The 27,323-nt window shown below is 41.1% G+C and overlaps 1 long non-coding RNA gene across 1 annotated transcript; it reads right to left on the bottom strand.

The window, feature by feature from the left end:
- Nucleotides 1-19,588: 19,588 nt before the first annotated feature.
- LOC147364617 (uncharacterized) lies at nucleotides 19,589-24,712 on the bottom strand. The gene is made up of 2 exons (XR_015134766.1): nucleotides 20,700-24,712; nucleotides 19,589-20,596 (listed from the first exon to the last, which is right to left on the bottom strand). It is a non-coding gene; the product is annotated as an uncharacterized LOC147364617 (long non-coding RNA).
- Between the last annotated feature and the right edge of the window lie 2,611 nt (nucleotides 24,713-27,323).

Consider the following 27,323-nt stretch of genomic DNA (forward strand, 5'->3'; position numbering starts at 1 on the left):
ACTCTGGACCCTGGGAGGCCCTTTGGATCTCGTAAACTGTGTCCTCTTATAGGAAACGTTCTTATATTAGTTCCTGGGTAATTTCCAGGAACTTACTTAAAAAAAAAAAAAAAACAAAAACCTCTTACTATTTGAATGTGGATCTCCCAGAGCAATTTTCTCAGATTCTTATTTATCTACCATTTTCCATCACCATTGTTTTCTTTGCTGTTGTTATTTCACTTACTGGGAGGTTTCTACAACTTTATCTTTTGAATCTTAACACAAATATTTTAAAATTTCAGTTTGTCATACCTTCATTTTCCAAGAGTTCTGAATGCTTTTTTAAAAATTAATGAGCATTTTATACTGATAATATAATTTTGTTAGGAATACATAATAAAATGTATATGCCTTTAATAACAGAGCTTCAAGATATACCCAAAAAAATGGACAGAATTAAGGAGAACATGGCTGTACAATTATATCAAGAGATTTTAGCATCCATCAGTATGCAATTCAGAGAAAAATGAAATAAAACATCTGCAGAGACACAAAAGAGATGAACAACACTATCAATCACCACCTAATTGACATTTATGAAACACATCAACCAACTGCAGACTATGTATTCTCTTTAAGTGTACAGAGTACCTTCACAAAGATAGGCCGTATGCTGGACAATAAAACAGGTTAATATGCTTTTATTTTGTGTATTTTGTGGCCACAGTAGAATTAAATAAGAAATCAATAACAATATAATATCTAGGAAAACCCCAGATACCTAGAAGTTAAACACCCTCCTAAATAATTCATGTGTCAAAGACAAAATCATAAAGGCAATTAGGAAATATTTTGAGTGGGATGAAAATGAATTCAGCTAAAAGAGCTTTAAAATGTGTATATAATAAAAGGAGAAAAAGTGTAAAAATCAGAGAATGTAATAGATAAGGACAGAAATTAGTGGAGTAGAAAACAGATAAAACAGGAACTTATCAAAGCTAAAATTTGGTTTTTAAAAAGAGCAACAAAATGACAAAGCCCAAGCCAGATTGACTGAGAGAAAGAGAATGCAAGTCACTAAAATGATGGTAAAGAGGGGGCTTATCACCACAGATCCTACAGGCATTTAAGGATAAAAAGAATAATATGAAAAACTTAATGCCAACAAATTCAACTATTTAGATTAAGTGAAAATTCTTGGAAAATATAATTTACCAAAATTGATACAATTAGAAACAGAATATCTGAATTGTCCTTTATCTATATAAAAATTGTATTTCTTACAAAAATCCTCCCCAAAATAAAACTCCAGGTGCAGATTATCTTAGTGGTGAATTCAACAAACATTCATTGAAGAAATAATACCAATCTTACACACACATCTTCAGAGTATAGAGGAGACAACATTGCCCAGCTTATTTTATGAAGCCAGAATAACTCTAACACAAAAAACAGACACAAAAGTCACAGAAAAAAAATTAAAGACAACTATCTCTCATGTACACAGATAAAATTTCTTAATATTAGCAAATTAAACTCATAAATATTTTAAAAGAATACTACATCATGATCAAGCAGATTTTATTGCAAAAATCAAGATTGGTTTAACATTTAAAAAGTGAATATAATTTACCATGATTATGTAATTAACAAAATAAAGGAGAAAAACCGTTTCAATGTATGAAAAAGTATGCAAAATTCAACACCTATTGATGACTATAGAAAGAAAAAAGGAAACTCACTACAACCTGTGAGGCAGGGAATTTTCTCAAACTGATAAAAATCATCTTAAAAAAAAAAAAAAAAAAACTCTACAGTTAACATCATGGTGGTAAAAAACTGAATTGTTCACCCCTAACCAGTCCATTCTGAAGGAGAGCAGCCCTGAGATTTCTTTGGAAGAAATGATGCTAAAGCTGAAACTCCAGGACTTTGGCCACCTCATGCGAAGAGTTGACTCATTGGAAAAGACTCTGATGCTGGGAGGAATTGGGGGCAGGAGGAGAAGGGGACGACAGAGGATGATGAGTTGGCTGGATGGCATCACTGACTCGATGGGCGTGAGTCTGAGTGAACTCTGGGAGTTGGTGATGGACAGGGAGGCCTGGCGTGCTGCGATTCATGGGGTCACAAAGAGTCGGAGACGACTGAGCAACTGATCTGATCTGATCTGAATTTTGCTGGGAGAGATTGGGGGCAGGAGGAGAAGGGGACGACAGAGGATGAGATGGCTGGATGGCATCACCAACTCGATAGACATGAGTTTGAGTGAACTCTGGGAATTGGTGGTGGACAGGGAGGCCTGGCCTGCTGCAATTCATGGGGTTGCAAAGAGTCGGACATGACTGAGTGACTGAACTGAACTGAATTTTTATATATTATATATTTATAGCTAATGATTTAAATATAAACTTTCAAAAAATTGAATTTTTAGTAGTGCCAAAAAAATAAAATAGGAGTAAATCTAAGAAAATATTTCTAAGACCTCTGCACTAATAACTATAAATCATTGCTGACAACAATGATTGCAATGATTGCAACTGCAATAGAAAGATAAATAATATTCATGGACTGGAGGATTGAACATGTTTATTATGATAGCAATTATCCCCATATTGATTCAAGGAAATTCCTATCAAAGTCCCAGCAAACTATTTTGCAGAAATTGACAAATCCATTATAAAATGTAAATAGAATTACAAAGAACCTGGAATAATCAAAGTACTTTTTTAAAAAAGAAGAAGAAAGTTGGAATATTTAGATTTCTTAATTTTAAGAATTACTACAAAACTACAATAATAGTAAGAGTTTTATAAATCAATAAATGGAATAGAGAATTCAGAAATAAACCTATACATATATGATCAAATAATTCTTGACAAAAGTGCCAAAATGATTCACAGGGCAAGAAAAATCTTTTCAACAAATACTGCCAATATCATCTGGGTATAGACATAGGAAAAAAAAAAAAGAATATCAATCCTCATCTCATACCACACACAAATGCTAACACAAAATACTGGATCACAGACCTAAATGTAAGACCTTAAAGTATAAACATTATCAAAAACATATAGGAGAAAACCTTTGTGATCTTGTAATAGGCAAAGGCTTCTTAATACTCACAAAGCATAAATTACAAAAGAAAGAAATCGATAGACTGAACTTTTTCAAATTTAAAAGTTTCTGCTCTTCAAAAGCGGAGAAGGCCATGGCACCCCACTCCAGTACTCTTGCCTGGAAAATCCCATGGACGGAGGAGCCTGGTGGGCTGCAGTCCATGGGGCTGCTAAGAGTTGGACAGGACTGAGTGACTTTACTTTCACTTTTCACTTCTATGCATTGGAGAAGGAAATGGCAACCCACTCCAGTGTTCTTGCCTGGAGAATCCCAGGGACGGGGGAGCCTGGTGAGCTGCTGGCTATGGGGTCGCACAGAGTCGGACACGACTGAAGTGACTTAGCAGCAGCAGCAGCAGCTCTTCAAAAGAAGCAGTTAAATATGCAAATACAAGAAAATATTTACAACCCATATAAAAGGTCTGTATCCAAAGTATATAAAAAATTCTTATAAATCAATATCAAGACAGCCTACTTTTAAAAGTGGATGAAAGATGTGAACAAGCATTTCACTAAATATGACCTTCAAATAGCCAGTAAGCACATGGAAAGATATTCAACATCATAATTCATCAGGAAAATGAAAATTAAAACCGCAGTGAAGTTTTACACACATATTAGAATGACTACAATTTAAAAGCCTGACCATATCTAGTGCTGGAAGGGATGTCGAGCAACTGGAACTCTCATACACTGTTGACAGAATGTAAAAGTACAACCACTTTGGAAAACAATTTGAAATGATCAAACACTTACCAAACAACCAGCCATTCCACTTTTAGATATTTACCAAAATGAAATGAAAACAAATGTCTATGCAAAGGCTTAAACATGTTCACTGCAACTTTTTTGGTAATTGCCCAGAATTAGAATCAACCCAAAAGTCCATCAACATGTGAATGGGTAAACAAGTTATAGATATCCATATTATTGAAAATATTCCAGCAATCAAAAGGAACAAACTGTTGATAAATGTAGTATCATCGAACTAAAATGATCATGCTGGAAGAAAATAGACGAAGAAAGAGTATCTGTGTGACTCCATTTACTTAGAATTCTAGGAAATGCAACTTACACTTTCAGTTAAAAAAAAAATCATGGTTACCTGGAGATATGGGTAGAAAGAACAGAATTATGAAAGAGTCTGAGGAAACTTTTAGGATTGATAGAAATATACATTTTCTTGACTGTCACAACAGTTTCATGTGTGCTACAAATTTCAAAGTCAAACTGTATATTTTAAATATGCAGTTTATTTTCCATAATAATGAAATAAATTTATAATGTGGCAAGAATAAAACCAGAAACAACCATTCTAGTGGGTCAAAAAATTAAAATAGCATTTTTTTCTTTTTCACCAAATGATAATATGTGTTAATTTTCTAAGAATGTTAATTACACTTTTCTTCCTATTTTCCAACTGTTCCTTACATTGTTTCCCATCTTTCAGTTTCTTTTTTTCCTTTTTATTTTGGTTTCTTTTTAAAAATTGTCATTCTTTTAATTTCTGGTGGAATGGTAACTTTAATTTTGGTTGATTGGAAGCTTTGTGTGTGTAGCAAAAGATGAGCTTAATCGCAAGTAGATTTCTTCATTTAATGATCTAGCAGAGATCCAACGTTTTGTTGGGGAATCCTAAATTTCAGTTTCTGCAGGTCAGTTCTCCTGGCTTGCCTGTCTCCCTAGAGAGGAATCCTCTGGCCTCCTGCTCCACGTTTTGACCCTGGCTGCCAGCATTCTGATATCAAGTTGGATGAGGTGGTAAGATCCTTCTGCAGCTCCTCCTTCTTGTTTACAGACTGCCCCCTGCCCCCATCTCACTACCACCCCACGTTCTGTCTGAAGCTCCCAAGTTCTGAGCCACTCAGACCACACCCCTTGAGGTGGTGTAGGATCCCTGCCTTTGGCTATGATGGGGAAGGTCAGCTGCACAGGCTAAGGGAGGGGGTAGTTTTTGCTAACCTACTCACAGCTCTACCCGCTTCCCTGTCTTCAGAAAAACCTGTCTAATTCTTCAGCCTTTCTCCAGCACAAATTAGCTGGCTTTAAACACACATTCTGCTTTCTCTGTTCCAAGCTAGATACCACTTCCTCTTTTTTCTGTCTTCCAAAAATGTATCTTATCTGCTGTTGTTTCTTCTTCTGTTCTCATTGTGCGGGGTTTACACATACTTAATTCCTTCACTGTCATTAAAACTGAGGTTTGGTTGGAGCAGAGATAAATATTAATAGTATAACTGCTCTCTAATGAAACCTCAAGGAAAAAATGATTTTAATATTGAAGTACAAGAGATTATTGTGGGCAGAGAATCAATACACCCTCTTCAAAGGCCATCCATGCGTCTGGTGGAGAGCGAGGAGTTAGAAGCCCAGAAGCCTGCCTGTGTGCAGCATGCTCACTGGGACTTCTCACTGATACCAATTTAAGACCATTGTTAAGAATTTCTGGCACTGTCAACACCACTTTCTGTTTCAACGTTTCCCTAGAGCCTCCCAGAATCTTTCCTGTGGATTCATTCTGGGCATTTATTTTTATTATTTGGGGAAGGGGTCATGTATTTTTAATGTGGAAACAGCAAGGCTTTTAGAGGCAGAAGAAATATTTTCAGTCAGTTGTTGTTAGTCTCTCAGTCATGGCCAACTCTTTGCAACCCCTGGACTGTAGCCCACCAGGCTCTTCTATCCATGGGATTCAGGCAAGAACGCTGAAGTGGGTTGCCATTTCCTTCTTCAGGGTATCTTTCCAACTGAGGGATCAAACCCCAGGTCTCCTGCATTCTTTACCATCTAAGCCACCAAGGAAGCCCAGGGTAGTATTCTTTACTAACCAGCTAACAGAATGGAACTGAGAAAATTCATATCAGTTCAGTTCAGTCACTGAGTCTGACCCCTTGCGACCCTCTGGACTGTAGCACACCAGGCTTCCCTGTCCATCATCAACTCCCAGAGCCTGCTCAAACTCATGTCCATTGAGTTGGTAATGTCATCCAACCATCTCATCCTCTGTCGTCCCCTTCTCTTCCTGCCTTCAATCTTTCCCAGCATCAGGGTCTTTTCCAATGAGTCAGCTCTTTGCATCAGGTGGCCAAAGTATTGGAGTTTCAGCTTCAGCATCAGTCCTTCCAATGAATATTCAGGACTGATTTCCTTTAGGATTGACTGGTTTGATTTCCTTGCAGTCCAAGGGACTCTCAAGAGTCTTCTCCAACACCACAGTTGGAAAGCATCAATTCTTCAGGACTCAGCTTTCTTTGTAGTCCAACTTTCAGACCTATGATTACTGAAAAAACCATAGATTTGACTAAAGGGACCTTTGTTGGCAAAGTAATGTCTCTGCTGCTGTCTAGGTTGGTCACAGCTTTTCTTCCAAGGAGCAAGTGTCTTTTAATTTCATGGCTACATTCACCATCTACAGTGATTTTAGAGCCCCCCAAAATAAAGTCTCTGTTTCCATTGTTTCCTCATCTATTTGCCATGAAGAGATGGGACTGGATGCCATGATCTTAGTTTTCTGAATGTTGAGTTTTAAGCCAACTTTTTCACTCTCCTCTTTCACTTTCATCAAGAGGTTCTTCAGTTCCTCTTTGCTTTCTGCCATAAGGGTGGTATCATGTGCATATCTGAGGATATTGATATTTCTCCTGGCAATCTTGATTCCAGCTTGTGCTTCATCCAGCCTGGCATTTCGCATGATGTACTCTGTGTATAAGTTAAACAAGCAGGGTGACAATAAGTAGCCCTGACATACTCCTTTCCCTCTTTGGAACCAGTCTGTTGTTCCATGTCCAGTTCTAACTGTTGCTTCCTGACCTGCATATAGATCTCTCAAGAGGCAGGTCAGGTGGTCTGGTATTCCCTTCTCTTTAAGAATTTTCCACAGTTTGTGGTGATCCACACAGTCAAAGGCTTTGGCATAGTCAATAAAGCAGAAATAGATGTTTTTCTAGAACTCTCTTGCTTTTTTGATGATCCAACGGATGTTGACAATTTGATCTCTGGTTTTCTGGCTTTTCTAAATCCAGCTTGAACATCTGGAAGTTCACGGTTCACATACTGTTGAAGCCTGGCTTGGAGAATTTTCAGCATTACTTTGCTAGTGTGTGAGATGAGTGCAATTGTGCAGTAGTTTGAACATCCTTTGGCATTGCCTTTTTTGGGGATTGGAATGAAAACTGACCATTTCCAGTCCTGTGGCCACTGCTAAGGTTTCCGAAAGTAGAGAAAACCACTAGACCACTCAGGTATGACCTAAATAAAATTCCTTGTGATTATACAGTGGAAGTGACAAATAGATTGAAGGGATTAGATCTGATAGAGTGCCTGAAGAACTATGGATGGAGGTTTGTGACATTGTACAGGGGGCAGTGATCAAGACCATCCCCAAGAAAAAGAAATGCAAAAAGGCAAAATGGTTTTCTGAGGAGGCCTTACAAATCGCTGAGAAAAGAAGAGAAGTGAAAGGCAAAGGAGAAAAGGAAAGACATACCCATTTGAATGCAGAGTTCCAAAGAATAGCAAGGAGAGATAGAAAGCCTTCCTCAGTGATCAATGCAAAGAAATAGAGGAAAACAATAGAATGGGAAAGACTAGAGATCTCTTCAAGAAAATTAGAGATATCAAGGGAACATTTCATGCAAAGATGGGCACAATAAAGCACAGAAATGGTATGAACCTAATAGAAGCAGAAGATACCAAGAAGAGGTGGCAAGAATACACAGAAGAACTATACAAAAAAGATCTTCATGACCCAGATAACCATGAGGGTGTAATCACTCACCTAGAGCCAGATATTCTGGAATGCGAAGTCTAGTGGTCCTTAGGAAGCATCACTAGGAACAAAGCTAGTGGAGGTGATGGAATTCCAGTTGAGCTATTTCAAATCCTAAAAGATAATGCTGTGAAAGTTCTGCACTCAATATGCCAGCAATTTTGGAAAACTCAGCAGTGTCCACAGGACTGGAAATGGTCAGTTTTCATTCCAATCCTGAAGAAAGGCAATGCCAAAGAATGCTCAAACGACTGCACAATTGCACTCATTACTATGGACAGGGCTAGTAGAGGTGATGGAATTCCAGCTGAGCTATTTCAGATCCTAAAAGATGATGCTGGGAAAGTTCTGCACTTAATATCCCAGCAAATTTGGAAAATTCATATAGAAAAGAGTAAAATATTCTTGTGAATACAGTTGATGTGCAGTAGGAAGAGTTTTCCTTTTTTTATTTCCAACTTATCCCAAACCAGGTAGTCTTGGAAGCAGTGTGTGCTGAAAAAGACATGGAAAATATTAAATTGTATTTTTATAGTAAACTAGCAAGGCAGGTTAGTACTGTCATGCCACATATTGTGAACAAGGAAATGAAGCTTCAAAGTGATTAAGTTACTTGCCCAATGCCACTCAGCAAGTCATGGCACAAATGAGACTGGAAATCTTGGCCTCTGGGTTTTCAACTTGTTTCTTCATCAGTCAGCCTTTCTTTCTTTCTTTTTTTTGTAAAGAAACTTGACTTATAGCTCAATCTCCAATTCCATTTCCTAAGAGGGTTACACTGGTAAACCAAAAGCAGAATGGCCCAGATGAAGCTTTTCTTCATTTATAGGCACATTGTTCTGATGAAGCAATTCAGAAAACACACACACTGATATCCAGCAGTGATCTTCACCTCTCCATTGCCAGCACCCAGGTAGGTGGGGTCTACGCATTTGATCTCAATGAACAATTGCTGCACATAGGTCCAGAATAGGGGGAAGGCCCAGCCCAAAGCCCCAAACTCAAGGATCCAGCTCCTCCAGAAGCCAGTTCAAGCAGGCACATGCCTAAGAAAATCCTTGCCAAAGGAAGAGTCACTGAGACACATCACCACACCCTCATCATCCTTCCTTATCACTCACAAGGGTCCTAATCATATATCAGCTCATCTCCACTCACGACAACTCTGTGAGGCAGATATTACTGATACCATTCCACTTACAGACGAGAAGAGGGCCCCGAGGTTCAGCGGTGTCACATGACTGCTTGGATCACACACTCAAGGGAATGGCGAGCTCAGACCCAAAGCCCAAGTCATGTGGATCCACATCCCATGTTCTTTGATTGCCTTGTGACCTTTCTTTTCTTCTTTCTTTTCCTCCCTCCTCATCTCCTTCACTGCCTTCCTTCCTCCTCATCCTTTTAACAGAATTTCTTCTTATGAGTTTTATCATGAAAACAGGAACTGCTAACATTTGTTGAATGCCGTGTTCAGAACAGTGTGTGTTATTTACCTCACATGGATTTGTTTTTTACTGTTATTATCTTCAATATGTTGTTGGAAAAAGGCACTGGGAGGGAAGTAACTTAAACTAGGTCACCAGCTAGTAAGATGTAGAGTCTAGGACTTACACCCAGGCAGTCTGACATCGGAATTGACATTCATTACTTTACACCTTGCTTTATTTTAATGCAAACGGAGCAAAAGCAAACAAAAACTTTTATTTTTATACTGACCAGCAAACTGATGGTAGGCAGATGTTTAACAAAACACAGTTCTCATCTGTTGGATATCTCCTCAATATTATGGATAAGCCCTTTCTCTGAGCTAGGTCTAGTTTTCATTTTTTTTAAGACAAAATAACAACAACAAAAAAATCATTTGTAGTTCCTTTTATTTTCCATCCAGTATGGTGCTAAATGCCATGCAGGTATTATACACAGTGGCTTCAGGGCTTACTGTGAGATTTCTTCATTATATCAAATGTCTAAACAGTTCTGGTCTCTGTTACTGGGGATGTGGACACAAGGGTAGCAGCCTCTGACCCATAGCTGAACTCTATGGACACAACTGGAAAAAGGTTTCAGAGGTGGAAAGTTTTTTGACATCTTTCATTACTTCTCCTGGAAAGAAATAAATGGGAGTAGTAGCATCTAATCATAATTCATGTAACCATAACTCCTTTGTCTCAACACACAAAAGTTCAGTGGTTAAGTAACATGCTATAGTCTAAGGGCAAAAATAAAGCAGCAAGCAACACAATTCCTAGACTGAGAAATTTCTCACAGAAATTCGTTAAACAATACATGCCCCAATTGCTGCAATAGGTGTGCTTTATCTTTCTGGGAAAGGAATTCACAGATCTTGTGTGGCTTAAATATACATGTATGTTCTTAAAATTTGCTAATTCCATTGGTTTCCCATGAGAAAGGGGAAAAAAAATCATTATATAGCATTAGGGAACTTTGGATCCATTAAAGAAAATTTGAGCAAGGGGGTTCTACTAGCTTTCATGCAAACTATGTTTGAGAGAGGACTTGTTTTTCCCTCCCAATGTATCATGAACAAACATTTTGCTGTTTAAATTTAAAAAAATAATGAATTACTAGAGAAAAATGAAAAAGTAACAGACAACATACATATTCCAGTTTTTTAACATAAAATCACATAATCGTATTGCCATTGTTGTTGTTCAACCACTCAGTTAGGTCTGACTCTGTGACTCCATGGACTGCAGCAGGCCAGGCCTCCCTGTCCCTCACCATCTCCCAGAGTTTGCTCAAACTCATGTTCATCGAGGTTTTTAAATATTTAATCCTCAATTTCTGTACTTACCACAGACCACTAATCAACATCTCCAGAATCTACATCAGTTGAAAGACTGAACTTTGAATGTTGTTGTTTAGTCGCTAAGTTGTGTCCAGCTCTGTGACACCATGGACTGCAGCAGGCCAGGCTCTTCTGCCCTCCACTATCTCTAGGAGTTTGTTCACATTTATGCACATTGGCTTGGTGATGCTGTCTAAGCATCTCATCCTCTGCTGTCCCCTTCTCCTTCTGCCTTCAATCTTACCCAGCATCAGGGTCTTTTCCACTGAGCTTCTTCTACATGCCAGACTAGGTCAGTGTCCCCCATACAGTCTCTCTCATGATCCACATGTATTTATTTTCTTTGTGGCACTATTATGATTAAGCATCTATGTAATTAGTAACTTCTAACACTAAGCTCTGTCTCTATTGTTTTCTTCAATGCATCCCAACATTTGCAATAGTTTCTGGCACATAGTAACTGCTCAATAAGTATTAATGGAATGAGTGAACACAGTATATATAAATTAATTCCGATGACTTGGAGAGACTCTCATGATATAACACTGAGTGAAACACTTAGGGTGTCAAATTCTACTAACAGAAAGACAAGAGTATTTAAGCTACCTATAGTATTCCTAGTACCATTTTTGTTGTTTAGCATGAACTTGTTCAAGTAATGTCACAAAAGCTAAAGATGAGCATTATCTGTCTAAGACTTGTTTTTCTTTTTTTAAAGGAGCCATTAATTGCTTTTTCAAGATATGTCTGAAGCAAGGACAAAAGCAAAGAACTTCATTTGGGAATTTGGTGTAGTGATAAAGGAGGGAAGAGAGAAAGCAGAAGTGCCCAGTGGCTTTTTCCTTCTGTGCTATTCAACAAGGCAGCCCAGTGTTCAACCCTAAAGAAGGTAAAACAAACAACGCAAAGAGGGAATTTCAGTTTCAGATAGGCTCTTGCCTATTGAGCTAGTGAGAGACAGCCTAGTCACTTCAAGTGGCCTCAAGAATCCAGGCCAGTATGAATTGGATTACAGGGCCTCAAGGAATTTCAGAATCACTGACAGTCATCTTTGAGAGATTATGAGAAGCAGAAAAATAATAATGGAAGACTGAGGAGAGTAAGGGATTGTCGGAGAAAGTAATATTTGCTCTTTGCTGCTACAGGGAACCAAAGCAAAACCAATGACTTTCAGTTATAAATAGATAGGAGTGTCAATGTAAGGAGGGAAGTTATATGTGGAATCTTAAAAAGGTGGTGGGGGGCGGGTGTACAAATGAACTTATTTGCACAACAGAAATAGAGTTACAGATGTAGTAAACGAACTTATGGTTACGGGGTCGGAGGGGAGAGGAGAAGGATAAGTTGGGAGACTGGGATTGAGACACACACACTACTATACATAAGGAGATGACTAATAAGGACCTACTGTACAGCACAGGGAACTCTGCTCAATACTGTGTAATGACCTATATGGGAAAAGAATCTACAGAAGAGTGGATATATGTACAGCCGATTCACTCTGTTGTAGATCAAAAAGTAATACAACATGGTCAGTCAACTATACACCAATAAAAAAATTAATTAGAAAAGAAAAAAAGCAAGGGGGGCAAATATTTAGCCAGTTACAAGCCCCATTCAGTGCTTCCCTACATTGCTTTGTGCACCTCAGATGCTGTGTGACCTGCAGAGATGAGGAAGGAGGACTGGGGATGATATGTTCATTCAGAAGACCTCTGCCATCCCTGCTAAAGGGAGCTCTTTCATTCTCTCTGGCAGCCCAAGCTCCACAGTCACAGCCATGGTTTCAGAACCAGGGAGCCTGAGTGTTTCAGTAACACACCTCTTCATTTCCATCACCAACTCTCTATGCAGCTAAAACAGTTGCAGACATCTCGAAAAAGACCAAGAGTACATCATGGCTTGTGAATCAAAGTCCATCCCAGGGGATGGCTACTCTGGGTACAATTGAACACTATGTGACTTATCTTTTGCTCACGCAACCCCAGGCCAAGCCAAAAAAAAAAATCGGTATGCAGACTAGAACACAATTCAGATTCCCTTTCAATTCTGTTTTCATATTGTTTATCTTCTAGTTTTCCTAATTATAAATAATCAATCATCCAAGTGGTTTTGGAATTGCATCACTAATGGTTTGGAAAGTGGTTTGGAAAAATACCACAAGATATTGTGGTGTTGACTGGGTTTATAAAGACCAGGGAAGCACCGTGCCCCTAACTTCAAAGGATTGTCCATTTAAAACATGCTAAAAAAATTTTTTTAAACCTTAGAGATACCAGGCGGTTTAGACTAAAGATACCAAAAGTATGAAGATAAGATACATAATCTCAGAACCTTCCATGGAAGCTGTGAAAATGCTATCAGGATCATCTCCAGAAAATGCAATTTACTGTGGAAGTCTAATCAGTCATTTGGCAAACATTTCCCTAGACAGATAAGAGATTAGAGTGGGGGAGAGGGGATGGGAAAAGGGCCATGCAAGAAAGTAAGGGCAATGAGTTACTGGTAGGGATCTCTCACATCATACCAACACAACTCTCTTTCACTCTTCAAAAATTAAGAATTACAGCACAGGAAGCAGTATAGGTCAAAGACTGAACAGCTGAATTTTTTAAACAAAGGAATCGAGTTATTCATATAGACCGCAAGTCTCCTTTTTATCCACTTTATCTGGCCCACATTCCAAGGCACCTTAGGAAGGTTAGTAAACAAACAATCATGTTAGAACCCAAGCAGATGTCAGAACAAGCCCAGACCAAACATTCAAGGTCGTCTTCGGCTACATGAGTCCATGATTTACAAAATATTCATGACTTCATCCATTTGTTTCACATTAATAAACATCTGTTCTACGTTAAAGCATTCAAGTTTTTTATAAATCAGCCATTTTGCCCTACCGAACACTCCCATAAGGGATATTGTTTTACCTGTTGACTAGGGCCTTCATCTGATTATAGTGAGAAGCTACAGTACAACCTGCCCAATTCCTAACAACTGGGCCTTACTATATGACCAGGGCATTTTATAAAGCACAATCCAGTTGTGATATTTAATAATGATGGATGTTCAAGAAGCCCATTTGTAAGGTGGAGAATGGAGAACTTTTTTTTTTTAATTCTTTACCGTATCATTAGCTTCAAATGGAAAATAGAAGGTTCCCAAAGTGCTTTAATAAATGTAGTACAAAGAAAGGAACTGAAGTAACAGGGACTTGTAGCTCATCAAATTAGTATGGTTTGGCAACCATAGCACCCTCTCTTTCATCATGCTTCTTCCTAATCATCACACACTTGAAGATTTATAGCCTTTTTAAAAATTGCTTCTGTGGGTTTTCAATTATTACTGCAGCAAAAACTCTAAAGTATGGCACCATCACTTGTCTATTTGTGAAGGTTCCAAAGGGGTTTAGCTGGTTCATTTTTGTAGTTATGGCAAGCAACTGTTATTATAAAATGGAGGAACATTATATATAGTCGGAATGCTTCTTTTCACTGCAGGGAAAGGAGATTGCAGAACTGTAGTCCAAGGAAATGAAGTGACTTGCCTCAGATCACACAGCTAGAGGCAGAGTGGGGCCCAGAAAGCCAGTTCTCCAGACCCCACGTCCACACTGTTTCCATTTCTACTGTATTTCTAGTGTTTTGTACAGCTTCCTTTATTAAGTTTAAATTCATGTGTATATACATATGTGTCTGTATATATATATATTTATATACATACATATATATGTATGTGAAAGTGAAAGTCACTCAGTTGTATCTGACTCTTTGCAATCCCATGGACTATACAGTCTATGGAATTCTCCAGGTCAGAACACTGGAGTGGGTAGCCATTCCCTTCTCCAGGGAATCTTTCCAACCCAGGGATTGAACCAGGGTCTCCTGCATTGCAGGCAGATTCTTTACCAACTGAGCCATCAGGGAAGCCCAGGAATACTGGAGTGGGTAGCCTACCCCTTCTCCAGTGGATCTTTCCAACACAGGAATTGAACCAGGGTTTCCTGCATTGCAGGCAGATTCTTTACCATCTGAGCTATATAGTTTATTTCAAATACCTTATAATTAAGGCATGTTAATGCTTTAGTTCAGACATATTTTACCTAACAAATTGGAATTCGTGAAGCTTTCTGTACATTTTTATCTGAATTAATAAGCCCCCTGGAAATGGACTTCCTGTGATAAAATCAGCCAGCCGCTGGTTGTGCTGCTCCCTAGAGTGGAACAGAAGGCATAATGGAATCCCCTTTGGCAGACAGAGCCCCTTCTGTCCAGGAAATGAGGTCCCGCCACAAATCCTCAGCAGCAAGACAGGTGAGATTAGCAGAGGCCCAGCAGAGCCAGGGACAGCAGGATGAGCTGGAATTCTAGAATTCATTGAGAACTGTGAACAGACTACAATTAGTACAGAGGGGAAGCAGAAGGAAGAGAAAGGAGGTGGAAGACAAAGGAAGGACCTGATGGGGAGGGAATGAAGGAGCAGGTGCCCTGGGGCAGAGTCAGAAGTGAAATAAAGAAGGAAGACAGGACAGACTGGCTGGATCAAGGCAGGCCAGAGGTCAGGGGGTCAGGCAGCCTGGAACACATCCCAAGACTCCAAGAGCCTGGGGAAGCAGGAGGCAGAAGGTCTATGACCCAGGTCCGGGGCTATGTCTGTCTTGCTCATCTCATGCCCCATGTCCAACTCACACAGCAGGTCTTCGAAGTTGGTGGGAGGATGAAAGGGATGCAGGGAGTTCAGGAACCAAAGCCAGAGAGTCTGGTTGTTTAGGGGCTGTGATCAATCAAAGGGGCTTCCTAGGTGCTGCTAGTGGTAAAGAACCCGTCTGCCAGTGCAGGAGACATAAGAGATGCGGGTTCGATCCCCTGGAGAAGGGCATGGCAACCCACTCCAGTATTCTTGCCTGGAGAATCCCATGGATAGCGGAGACTGACAGATTACAGTCCGTGAGGTTGCAAAGAATTGGACACAACTGATGCAACTTAGCACAGCACACAGCATATGATCAATCTAAAGGTCTAGATAACAGCAAAAATGGCATGAAAGTGAGTCAAGACCCTTGGGAAACAGCACACACTTCTCCCCAGAGTTAGAGAAGTGGGAGGCGAGTTCACGGCCAAAGGCAGGGAAGAGACAACAGAATAGGAAGAGAGGATGGAGGAGTTGGAGGGAGAGTCAAGAATAATTTTTATTTTTACTAATTATCTGTGGAAGCCTCTTTTTTCTACTATGTCCCAAAACACTGATAGACACTTTTGATTAAATATATATATATATACATGTTGTTGCTAAGTACTTCATGTTGGTAGTAGCATTATTTCACTTCAGGCTGGCCTCAAACCCTATCTAGAAAAGGCCTGTACAGTCTATAAATATTCTCAAAGGATGATGAATTAGGTAAAAATAAACACCTGCCCAGAGGGGCACCCCCCCACCCTTGCCTGCCCCAAATCGAAAACTTCCAACTTTTGTTATGGAACTGCTTCCCTCCTTGGATCCTTAGCTCACATATCTACAGGTACAGCCTGACTACTGCACCAGCCTGTTTATTGCTCTTCTAGAAAGTGACAGGTCAATCAGACCCAAAAAGCCCAAGACTACTCCTCAATTTTGACCCCTAACTTTCCTCCTGATGATGAGGCCTCTGCAGATCCTTTTTTGCAACAACCTGACTCAGAAAAGCCCAACATTAGGATAGACAGCTCAGATCCCTCTGCCTCTGCCTTACATCCTTCCCCACCTCTTCCCTCCCCCAACCAGGATTCCCTGACCTTTGCTTTTCCTTTAACATCCTCAAATCCTGGGAATCTTAACACTGAGCTTGCCAGTTCCTGAAGCAGTTCCCCGCCCAGCGTTTGCTGCTCCTGGACCCCAGCCTAAGTCACCTGACCCTACTTAAAGGCATTAAATGAATCACGCAAGATCATATAGGTGCACAGAGGCAAAAATCAGTGCTGGTACAGAGTTACGCACAAGGTAGCACGAGTTGATAAACATGCGTCTGAGAAAATTAATACTGGCCTACAAACACAAGAACTTTCAAAACTTAGAACATAGAGTATAAAAGATGAAGGGGATTATGGGCTTTAAAAACTCAGCTCAGGATACCACCACAGTGACTACAGCATTCACATATAGTTATTGAAAGAGGCCTCAAAAAGGTACTTCTTTGAGAATCTGTAGCATATTCAAATGGAGAAGACAATGGCATCCCACTCCAGCACTCTTGCCTGGAAAATCCCATGGATGGAGGAGCCTGGTGGGCTGCAGTCCATAGGGTGGCTAGGAGTCAGACACGACTGAGCGACTTAACTTTAACTTTTCACTCTCATGCATTGGAGAAGGAAATGGCAACCCACTCCAGTGTTCTTGCCTGGAGAATCCCAGGGACGGGGAGCCTGGTGGGCTGCCGTCTATGGGGTCACACAGAGTCAGACATGACTGAAGCGACTCAACAGCAGCAGCAGCATATTCAAAAGCAGAGACATTACTTTGCCAACAAAGGTCCGTCTAGTCAAGGCTATGGTTTTTCCAGTGGTCATGTATGGATATGAGAGTTGGACTGTGAAGAAGGCTGAGTACCGAAGAATTGATGCTTTTGAACTGTTGTGTTGGAGAAGACTCTTGAGAGTCCCTTGGACTGCAAGGAGGTCCAACCAGTCCATTCTGAAGGAGATCAGCCCTGGGATTTCTTTGGAAGGGATGATGCCAAGGCTGAAACTCCAGTACTTTGGCCATCTCATGTGAAGAGTTGACTCATTGGAAAAGACTCTGATGCTGGGAGGGATTGGGGGCAGGAGGAGAAGGGAACAACAGAGGATGAGATGGCTGGATGGCATCACTGACTTGATAGACGTGTGTCTGAGTGAACTCCGGGAGTTGGTGATGGACAGGGAAGCCTGGCGTGGTGCGATTCATGGGGTCGCAAAGAGTTGGACATGACTGAGCGACTGAACTGAACTGAACTGAAAAGGAGCTACAACAGTATTTCTCAAGCTGTGTTCTATGGAATACCAATATTCCTGGGATGTGAATTACTGCTCCTGAGATGTGAATCACGCTGCCTTGACAAACCACTTCGATGATCAGGTTAACTAGGAGGCAGAGTTCATCTCCTCCTTGGTAGTCTCAATGCACTTAAGCATATTTCAGGTTGTAAGAAGTTGTACAGCAAAGAAGCCCATTACATTTGATTTATAGGAATCTTTCCTAAACTTACCTGACCACTACTCTCTTTTACTAGAGAATGCCTCTTTTTTCTAAGAAAACAGTTTGAGAAATTCTGAACCAGATTTAGTTAACCAACTCCCGGAGTTCACTCAGTTTAATTAATCCTTGACTTTTTAATTCAATTATTAGCTAGAACAAAGCCGGCCACTGGCTTTATGTGGTTAACTGGCTGGTCATAAACCTTGTGTCAATAGAGATTCTATGATATATCTGATATATGCCCTACACTGAAATGCATCTTTATTCAATGCTTTTTAAAAAAAATTAGAGTAGCATTAAAATATATACATTACCAGGTATAAAATAGATAGCTAGTGGGAAGCTTCTGTACAACACAGGGAGCTCAGCCTGGTGCTCTGTGATGACCTAGAGAGGTGGGATGGGGTAGGGTAGGAGGAAAGCTCAAGAGGGAGGGGATATAAGTATACTTATGGCTGATTCACATTGTTGTGTGGCAGAAACCAACACAGCGTTGTAAAGCAGTTGTCCTATTTAAAATTTTCTAGGATTTGACAAAAAGGAGCATAATCACATCACTTGAAAATGCCTTCGAGTCTTTCAGTCACAGCTTCAGCAGACTCTGAATTTCAGAGGGGAGGCTCTAACTGCCCAAGAAGAAAGCATATAGAAAAGCACACCTTTCTGGGGAATCAGGCCATCACAGGCCCATCACATCTGTGTGCTGGAAGAAGCTCTAGAGGTTAGCCAACTGATGTCACCTTTTCATGAATTTGCTGAGTAGCTTCAGGAGGATTGGCAGCTGCCAAGACCACAAACTCCACACTGGTGGAGCTGGGATTAGGACCAGGATTTTTTGGTGCCTCTGCCAGGAGGATTTTCCTGTCCTGGAATTATCTGCTTTTCTCAGAAAGGAAGAGTCCAGTCTTTGTCGTCTGAAAACCACATTGGAAAGACAAGAAGGAAATAGGCCAAAATGTGAACACTACTCCACATAGAGGGGATATTTTGGTCTTTGTTCTATTTTCCTTCATTGACCAAAATGTCTACAAAGGGCATATATTCCTTTTATAGCAAAACAAAAAGAAAAAAGCAAAAAATTGTTTTACTACTTTAAAAAAAAAGCAGCTGCAGAAGGTAAATTCATATGCTGAAAAGCATCATCCACGTGGCTCCTAGTCATTGAGCAGAATAAGCAGAACTAATGAAATGCCATGGCATTTCCCCGTGTTGGCTGTGAGCAAGGATGATTCACTGGGGCAGCTTGGAGACCACCCTGCTGGCTGCTGGCGGAGCACCGGCCCCACTTATCCACTTCATGCTGCAATGGCTTCACCCACAGACTATCAAGGAGCAGAGCATTGCTTGACTGCCTTCCATAATTTCCTCTCAAAGCATGTGTCTCAATATTGGATTTGAGTGACTTCTCAATGATTTCTAAATTGAACCTAACTGAATACACAAGTTTAAATGGAAAGAGATTTTTTTATTGCTTTTCTGTACTTATGCACTGGCTTCCCAACTAGAAAAACTTCTCTTCAGCCTGATTATGTCTGAAAACAATAGTTTTAGAGGTTTAATCCCTATTTTGGAGTCCAAGCAAGTAGTAAATTGTTTATATATAAGGTGTGTATGTGTGTATGTGTATGTGTGCATGAGTGTGTGTTTGTGTGTGTATGTATGTGTCATTTTCTGCTACTACAACAAAAACACCACAGATTGAGTGGCCTATAAACAACAGAAATTTATTTCTCACAGTCCTGGAAATTGCAATTGGTGTCTGATGAGGGCTCACTTTCTCACATGGTAGAAATGGCAAGGGAGCTTTCTGGTGTCTTTTCCTATAAGGGCATTAATCTCATTTATGAGGATTCTACCCTCATGATTTAAACAAGGCCCCACCTCCTAATACCATCACCCTGGGTATTAGGTTTCAACATATCAATTTGGGGTGGATAACAGTGTGTTGTTCAGTCACTAAGTCATATCTGACTCTTTGCAACCCCATGGACTGCAGCACACCAGGCTTCCCTGTCCTTCACCATTTCCCAGAGCTTGCCCCACTCATGTCCATTGACTCAGTGATGCCATCCAACCATCTGCTGTCCCCTTCTCCTCCTGCCTTTTATCTTTCCCAGTATCAGGGTCTTTCCCATAAGTCAGCTCTTCACATCAGGTGGCCAAAGTATTAGAGCTTCAGTGTTATCAACAGTTCTTCCAATAAATATTCAGGATTGATTTCCTTTAGGATTGACTGGTTTGATCTCCTTGCTGTCCAAGGGACTCTCAAGAGTCTTCTCCAGCATCACAATTCAAAAGTATCAATTCTTTGGCACTAAGCCTGCTTTACAGTCCAATTTTCACATCTGTACACAACTACTGGAAAAACCATAGCTTTGACTATACAGGCCTTTTTTTGGCAAACTGATGTCTCTGCTTTTTAATATCCTGTCTAGGTTTGTCACAGCTTTCCTTCCAAGGAGCAAATGTCTTTTGATTTCATGGCTGTAGTCATCTTCCACAGTAATTTTGGAACCCAAGAAAATAGAATCTGTCACTGTTTCCACTTTTTCTCCATCTATTTGCCATGAAGCGATGGGACCAGATACCATGATCTAAGTTTTGTGAATATTGAATTTCAAGTTAGCTTTTTCACTTTCTTCTTTCACCTTCATCAAGAAGTTTGTTAGTTCCTCTTCACTTTCTGCCATTATAGTGGTATCATCTGCATATCTGAAAAGTGAAAGTCACTTAGTCATATTCAACTCTTTGCAACCCCATGGACTATAGTCCATTGAATTCTCCAGGCAAGAATACTAGAGTGGGTAGCCGTTACCTTCTCCAGGGGATCTTCCCAACCCAGGGATTGAACCCAGGTTTCCCACATTGCAAGTGGATTCTTTACCAGCTGAGCCACCAGGGAAGTTGTTGATATTTCTCCCAGAAATCTTGATTCCAGCTTGTGATTCATCCAGCTTGAAATTTCTTGTGATGTATGCTGCACATAAGTTAAGTAAGCAGGATAACAATATACAATTAGACATACTCCTTTTCCGATTTTGAACCAGTCAGTTGTTCCATGTCTGGTTCTAACTGTTGCTTCTTGACCCAAATACAGGTTTCTCAGGAGACAGGTAAGGTGGTCTGGTACTCCAATCTCTTTAACAGTATGAATGGATGCTATTTGAATCTGACAGACCTAGACAGCATATTAAAAAGAGAGCAGAGACATTATTTTGCTGACAAAGGTCCATATGGTCAAGCATTTTTCCAGTGGTCATGTATGGATGTGAGAGTTGGACCATAAAGAAGACCGAGCACCAAAGAATGGATGCTTTTGAACTGTGTTGCTGGAGAAGACTCTTGAGAGTCCCTTGGACTGCAAGGAGATCAAACCAATCAATCCTAAAGGAAATCAAACCTGAACATTCACTGGAAGGACTGGTGCTGAAGCTGAAGCTCCAATACTGTGGCCACCTGATGCAAAGAGCCGACTCATTTGAAAAGACCCTGCTTCTGGGAAAGATAAAAGGCAGGAAGAGAAGGGGATGAGAGAGGATGAGTTGGTTGGATGGCATTACCAACTCAATGGACACAAGTCTGGACAAGCTCCAGTAGATTATGTAGGACAGGGAAGCCTGGTATGGGGTCGCAAAGAGTCAGACATGACTGAGACTGAACAACAACAGATCATTTCATTCTAAAGGGAACAATTGTATATAATCCTCTCAATCAAATAATAAGTGTTTAGTCAGTTTTTGGACATCTTTTTCTGAAATTTTCCAAAAATCGTTTGTCTACTATTACCTGAAAATACTCTGACTCCTTTAACTATATGCATTCTTCTAAAGTAGCGGCTAAGGTACATCTTCAACATTTCCATCACTTCCTTCAATACTTCTTCACTTTTTACTTTTTCCTTACTGACATTAAGCACAACCCTTTGTTTTGTGCCTTCCCTGTTCCAGGCAGACACTCCTCCTTTCCTTTAGGATCATCCCAGCCTGCTCTCTCTGCCACAGTCCCTGGGTGGTAATATCCTTCTCCCCCATGTTTAAGGCCAGTCTCTTCCTTTGTGTCTTTGAGTCCATTCCATATCATTTCATCTCCCCGTGGGTCCTGATCCAGTTACCTCTGTTGCCCATTGTATCTTTAATTTTCTTCTTTTTACCAATTTTCCCCTCTTAGTTTATAAGCTTGTTCAGTTCTTACCCATCTCAAAGAAACTAATTTCCCCTCGACCACACATGGTCTTCTGCCTTTTGTTTTACCTCTCTTGTTCCCTTCACCTCAAGTTTCTAAGTGGTTAGACAGTAGTCACTGTCTCCATTTTCTGATCTTACATATATTCCTTCCCAGGAGTAACCCTGGCTTCTATGCACCAAACCACTAAGAGGGCATCAGCTAAGATCATCAGCTGAGGCACAGTCTTCTCTCCTCATGGTACTGGATGTCTTACCTCTGACCCTGATGACTGCTCATACACTGAGACACACTCTGCTCACTCTTCTTCCCAGATTCCATGTTCAATCTGTTCTCCTTACACCCCTATAACTGTTCCTTCTCAGCCTCTTTTACAGGCCCTTCTTTCTCTATATTCCCCTTAAATGTTGGAGTTTTCATGTTTCATTATCCAGAGTTTCATTCTAGATCTACTTCCCTTTTATTCTACAGAGATTCCCTGGATGATTAAACCCACTTTCATGGTATTCCCAAACAATCCCTATTTATGCTGGTGGTGCCTAAATCCACTCTTTCCAGGTCAAAACTCTCCCATTCTTGAGCTACAGACTCATATTCCAAGGGCCTGCTGGAAACCCTCATCTGGATGTCCAGGGGCACTCCGAATTCAATATGCTCCAAATCAACTTACTATCTCCCCAACCTATGTCTTCTACTGTTCCTCCTGTAGTTGAAGAACCATCACTAGAGTCATCAGTCATTCCTATTTTCCTTAGACGAAGGGACTTCCCAGCACATGGGACTCTCAGTCTTAATAGGACAGTCCTAGGCAGGCGGGGATGGCCCCTAACACCACCCACCCATCTTCAGGTCTAGAATCTGGGTCTTGATCTCTGTCCTCTCTTCTCACTTCTTCAATCTCCATGTCCTTCCAATTTCATTTCCTAAGTAGTTATCAAATTCCTACTCTCCTTTCCACCCCAAGCTCACACCCTTACTATCTCTTGCCTGTTTTACCCCCCTGGATGCCTAAGTATATCTCTGATGCCAATCTTCTTCCCCTTTAGATTCATGCTCCACATAGCTGCTGAAGAGAATTTTCAAACAGAAATTTCACCAAATCTCTATCCTGCTCAAAATATTCCATGGGCTACCCATCGCTCTTGGGGTAAAGCCCAAACATGTTAATATGGAAGAGTCCTCCTTGGTCCCTCCAGCCCCGGCCTCACCTCATGTCACTCACTGAGCTGTGTGGGTGTCTCCACAGTGCAGGCTGCTCACCCTCGGTTCTTCCTGTGACTTTTTCCTGCCATGCCCTTATCTCTTTACCCCAACTGCCTTCCTCACCTAGTTTACATTCAACATTCAACTCAGGTTCAAGACTCAACTCCTCTGGCATCATTCCGCCAAGTGGCTTTCTGTGACATGCACAGTCTACAGACGTGTGCTAGCTGCCCCTCCAACCCCCAGACCACTGCGCACAGTGCACTCAGATTTGCCAGTTGGTCTTTCTTTCCCTCTGGACTGTGAACTGCCAGGAGGAGATACAGGCACATCCTGGGCAACACCTAGGAAAACGCCTAGCACAGGTAGAACTCAACAGACATTCATGGAACTCTATTTGGAATGCAAACGTCTATTTGGAATGAAAACTGGCAGCCAGCAGGTTAGATCCACCCCATAATCATGGTTTATTTGACCTACATGATTTTTTTCAACACTAGTGTTTAAAAGTCAGGAGACCTCATCTAAAAACTTAAAATTTTCAAATCCCTTGGAAAGTCTAAGTATCTGAAAATACGAGGTTCATATTTTTCTGTGGTACTGACCTCATTAGAAAGGACATTTGCTCATATCTTCCCAGTTCACTATCAGCCTACCTCCTGGACTCTGGAAGGAGCAGTAAACCCCAGGGACAAGTTCCCTGTGTCTGCTCTGCTTTCTTCTCAATGGGATGTATGGACCAATTTTTTGTTGTTGTTGAGTTTTATTGGGGGGAGCTACCAGATGCTGTGCAAAGCAAGTGGGTGGCTGCTTTTCCTTAGGGTAAAGAAAATGGTCAGAGACCATCTTGGTGGTCCTAGAACATTTTGGATCAGCAGGAAGTCCACCCTGGCTGATGACTTCTGCTCTGGTTTTCTGTCATTCTAGATTTGTATCTAATATTGAACCCTTTACATTGTATTATAATTCGTTGTTCAAGTTTTAAAACTCAAAGAACTTAATTCCAATTTCTTCCCATATATTTCCCAAGAGAGGGCTGCACAAGAAATATTCAGTTCAGTTCATTTCAGTCGCTCAGTCGTGTCCAACTCTTTGCGACCCCATGAATCTCAGCACGCCAGGCCTCCCTGTCCATCACCAACTCCCGGAGTTCACTCAGACTCACGGCCATCGAGTCAGTGATGCCATCCAGCCATCTTATCCTCTGTCGTCCCCTTCTCCTCCTGCCCCCAATCCCTCCCAGCATCAGAGTCTTTTCCAATGAGTCAACTCTTCACACAAGGTGGCCAAAGTACTAGAGTTTCAGCTTTAGCATCATTCCTTCCAAAGAAATCCCAGGGCTGATCTCCTTCAGAATGGACTGGTTGGACCTCCTTGCAGTCCAAGGGACTCTCAAGAGTCTTCTCCAACACCACAGTTCAAAAGCATCAATTCTTCGGTGCTCAGCCTTCTTCACAGTCCAACTCTCACATCCATACATGACCACAGGAAAAACAATAGCCTTGACTAGATGGACCTTTGTTGGCAAAGTAATGTCTCTGCTTCTGAATATGCTATCTAGGTTGGTCATAACTTTCCTCCCAAGGAGTAAGCGTCTTTTAATTTCATGGCTGCAGTCACCATCTGCAGTGATTTTGGAGCCCAGAAAAATAAAGTTTGACACTGTTTCCACTGTTTCCCCATCTATTTCCCATGAAGTGATGGGACCAGATGCCATGATCTTCGTTTTCTGAATGTTGAGTTTTAAGCCAACTTTTTCATTAGTGACATTACAATCTTCAAAATAGTACTTTCACCATCACTATGTCATTACATTCTTACTTCATTTCTGGGACAATAAATCACAGGGTCTTGGCATGAGAGATTTCAATTTTATACCTATATTGAATTTTCTCCACAAGTCTGATTGTTTTCACACAAAACAGACAAGCATCACATGCACAGATACATCTCGAGAGCTTTTTACACCTTAACTGCTAACAGCTTTATGAATCTTAATGGTTCAGAGGTTTATTTTTCACCACAGGCCCAGATGGAAATCACTGGCATCAGGAAGAACTGAAATCCCCAGCTGAGATAAAGCAGAAGACTTCCAGGCAGAAGAAATCAGAATCGGACCTACTAGTGCTGCCATCTGTTCCTCTGCACTCTTAGAGTTTGTGGCTCCCATCAGACCCGGGGAATTGTCCAGCTGTGAGTTTCTGTTTTACTGGGATTGAATTCCATCAATGTCCCTGAATTCCAGGCTTTGACCATCATCCTATGATGATTGCCTCTATCAGACATCTCTGTTCTTTGCTTTATAATATGTATTTATTAACAATAATAAAGTTAATTCAACTGAGTCTAACTATGATCATTTGATGACATTTTTGGGGATCGCTTTGGATACCCCCACTCCAGTACTCTTGCCTGGAAAATCCCATGGACGGAGGAGCCTGGAAGGCTGCAGTCCATGGGGTCGCTGAGGGTCGGACATGACTGAGCAACTTCACTTTCACTTTTGGATACCAACAAGCATGCCCAAGTCAGGATTTCAGATCAGGGACTACAGGGCTTCCTTCTATTCCAGATGGCCTGCCCTGGGTGGTGCTAGTGGTAAAGAACCTGCACACCAATGCAGGTGACCTAAGAGACTCAGGTTCAATCCCTAGGTTGGGAAGATCCCCTGGAGGAGGGCATGGTAAGCAACTCCGGTAATCTTGCCTGGAGAAGCCCGTGGAGAAAGGAGCCTGGCAGACTACTGTCCTTAGGGTCGCACAGAATTGGACATACTGAAGCTGGTTCCAAATAGGAAAAGAAGTATGTCAAGGCTATATATTGTCACCCTGCTTATTCAACTTATATGCAGAGTACATCATGAGAAATGCTGGGCTGGAAGAAGCACAAGCTGGAATCAAAATTGCCGGGAGAAATATCAATAATACCTCAGATATGCAGATGACACTACCGTTATGGCAGAAAGTGAAAAAGAACTAAAGAGCCTCTTGATGAAAGTGAAAGAGGAGAATGAAAAACTTTTGGGGGGCTCCAAAATCACTGCAGATGGTGATTGCAGCCCTGAAATTAAAAGACGCTTACTCCTTGGAAGGAAAGTTATGACCAACCTAGATAGCATATTCAAAAGCAGAGACATTACTTTGCCAACAAAGGTTCGTCTAGTCAAGGCTATAGTTTTTCCAGTGGTCATGTATGGATATGAAATTTGGACTGTGAAGAAAGCTGAGCGCCGAAGAATTGATGCTTTTGAACTGTGGTGCTGGAGAAGACTCTTGAGAGTCCCTTGGACTGTAAGGAGATCCAACCAGTCCATTCTGAAGGAGATCAGCCCTGGGATTTCTTTGGAAGGAATGATGCTAAAGCTGAAACTCTAGTACTTTGGCCACCTTGTGTGAAGAGTTGACTCATTGGAAAAGACTCTGATGCTGGGAGGGATTGGGGGCAGGAGGAGAAGGGGACGACAGAGGATGAGATGGCTGGATGGCATCAGTGACTTGATGGCCGTGAGTCTGAGTGAACTCTGGGAGTTGGTGATGGACAGGGAGGCTTGGCGTGCTGCAATTCATGGGGTCGCAAAGAGTCAGACACGACTGAGCAACTGAACTGAACTGAAGCCACTTAGCATACCCTGGAACAATGGGCCAGTTGTTTTTTTTGTGTGATTTTGAAACTGTTCTATAGCAGCACTGATGCCATGGTCTAGTCTGATAACCACATATGCCATGAGGGAAAAATTAATTGTATTCAGAGATTCCTTTCTCATTGGGTGGAATCTCAAAATCAGCAGCTTCACCACATGTCCTTTTGTAGAACTGCCCTGAAGACTGATTTTCCTATTTCTCTCCAGGAACCTCCCAGTGAACGATGGCCAACTGCCAGATGCTGAATGCCACAGAGAGAGACTCACCCTTCCCACCAGCCCTGGCCCTCTTGCCAAAAACACTCCGGGAAACTCCCTCTGAAGTCATGCATATCTCTCTGGACTGTAACCCTACCTGTGCGTGATCATGGCCACAGCTGGGGACAGCAATTGAGGGGTATACATCTGCTACAT

Source organism: Bos grunniens, chromosome 10 (assembly GCF_055505025.1).
Source record: "Bos grunniens cultivar Pamir isolate PY7600 chromosome 10, Bosgru_T2T1.0, whole genome shotgun sequence".
Classification (NCBI taxonomy): domain Eukaryota; kingdom Metazoa; phylum Chordata; class Mammalia; order Artiodactyla; family Bovidae; genus Bos; species Bos grunniens.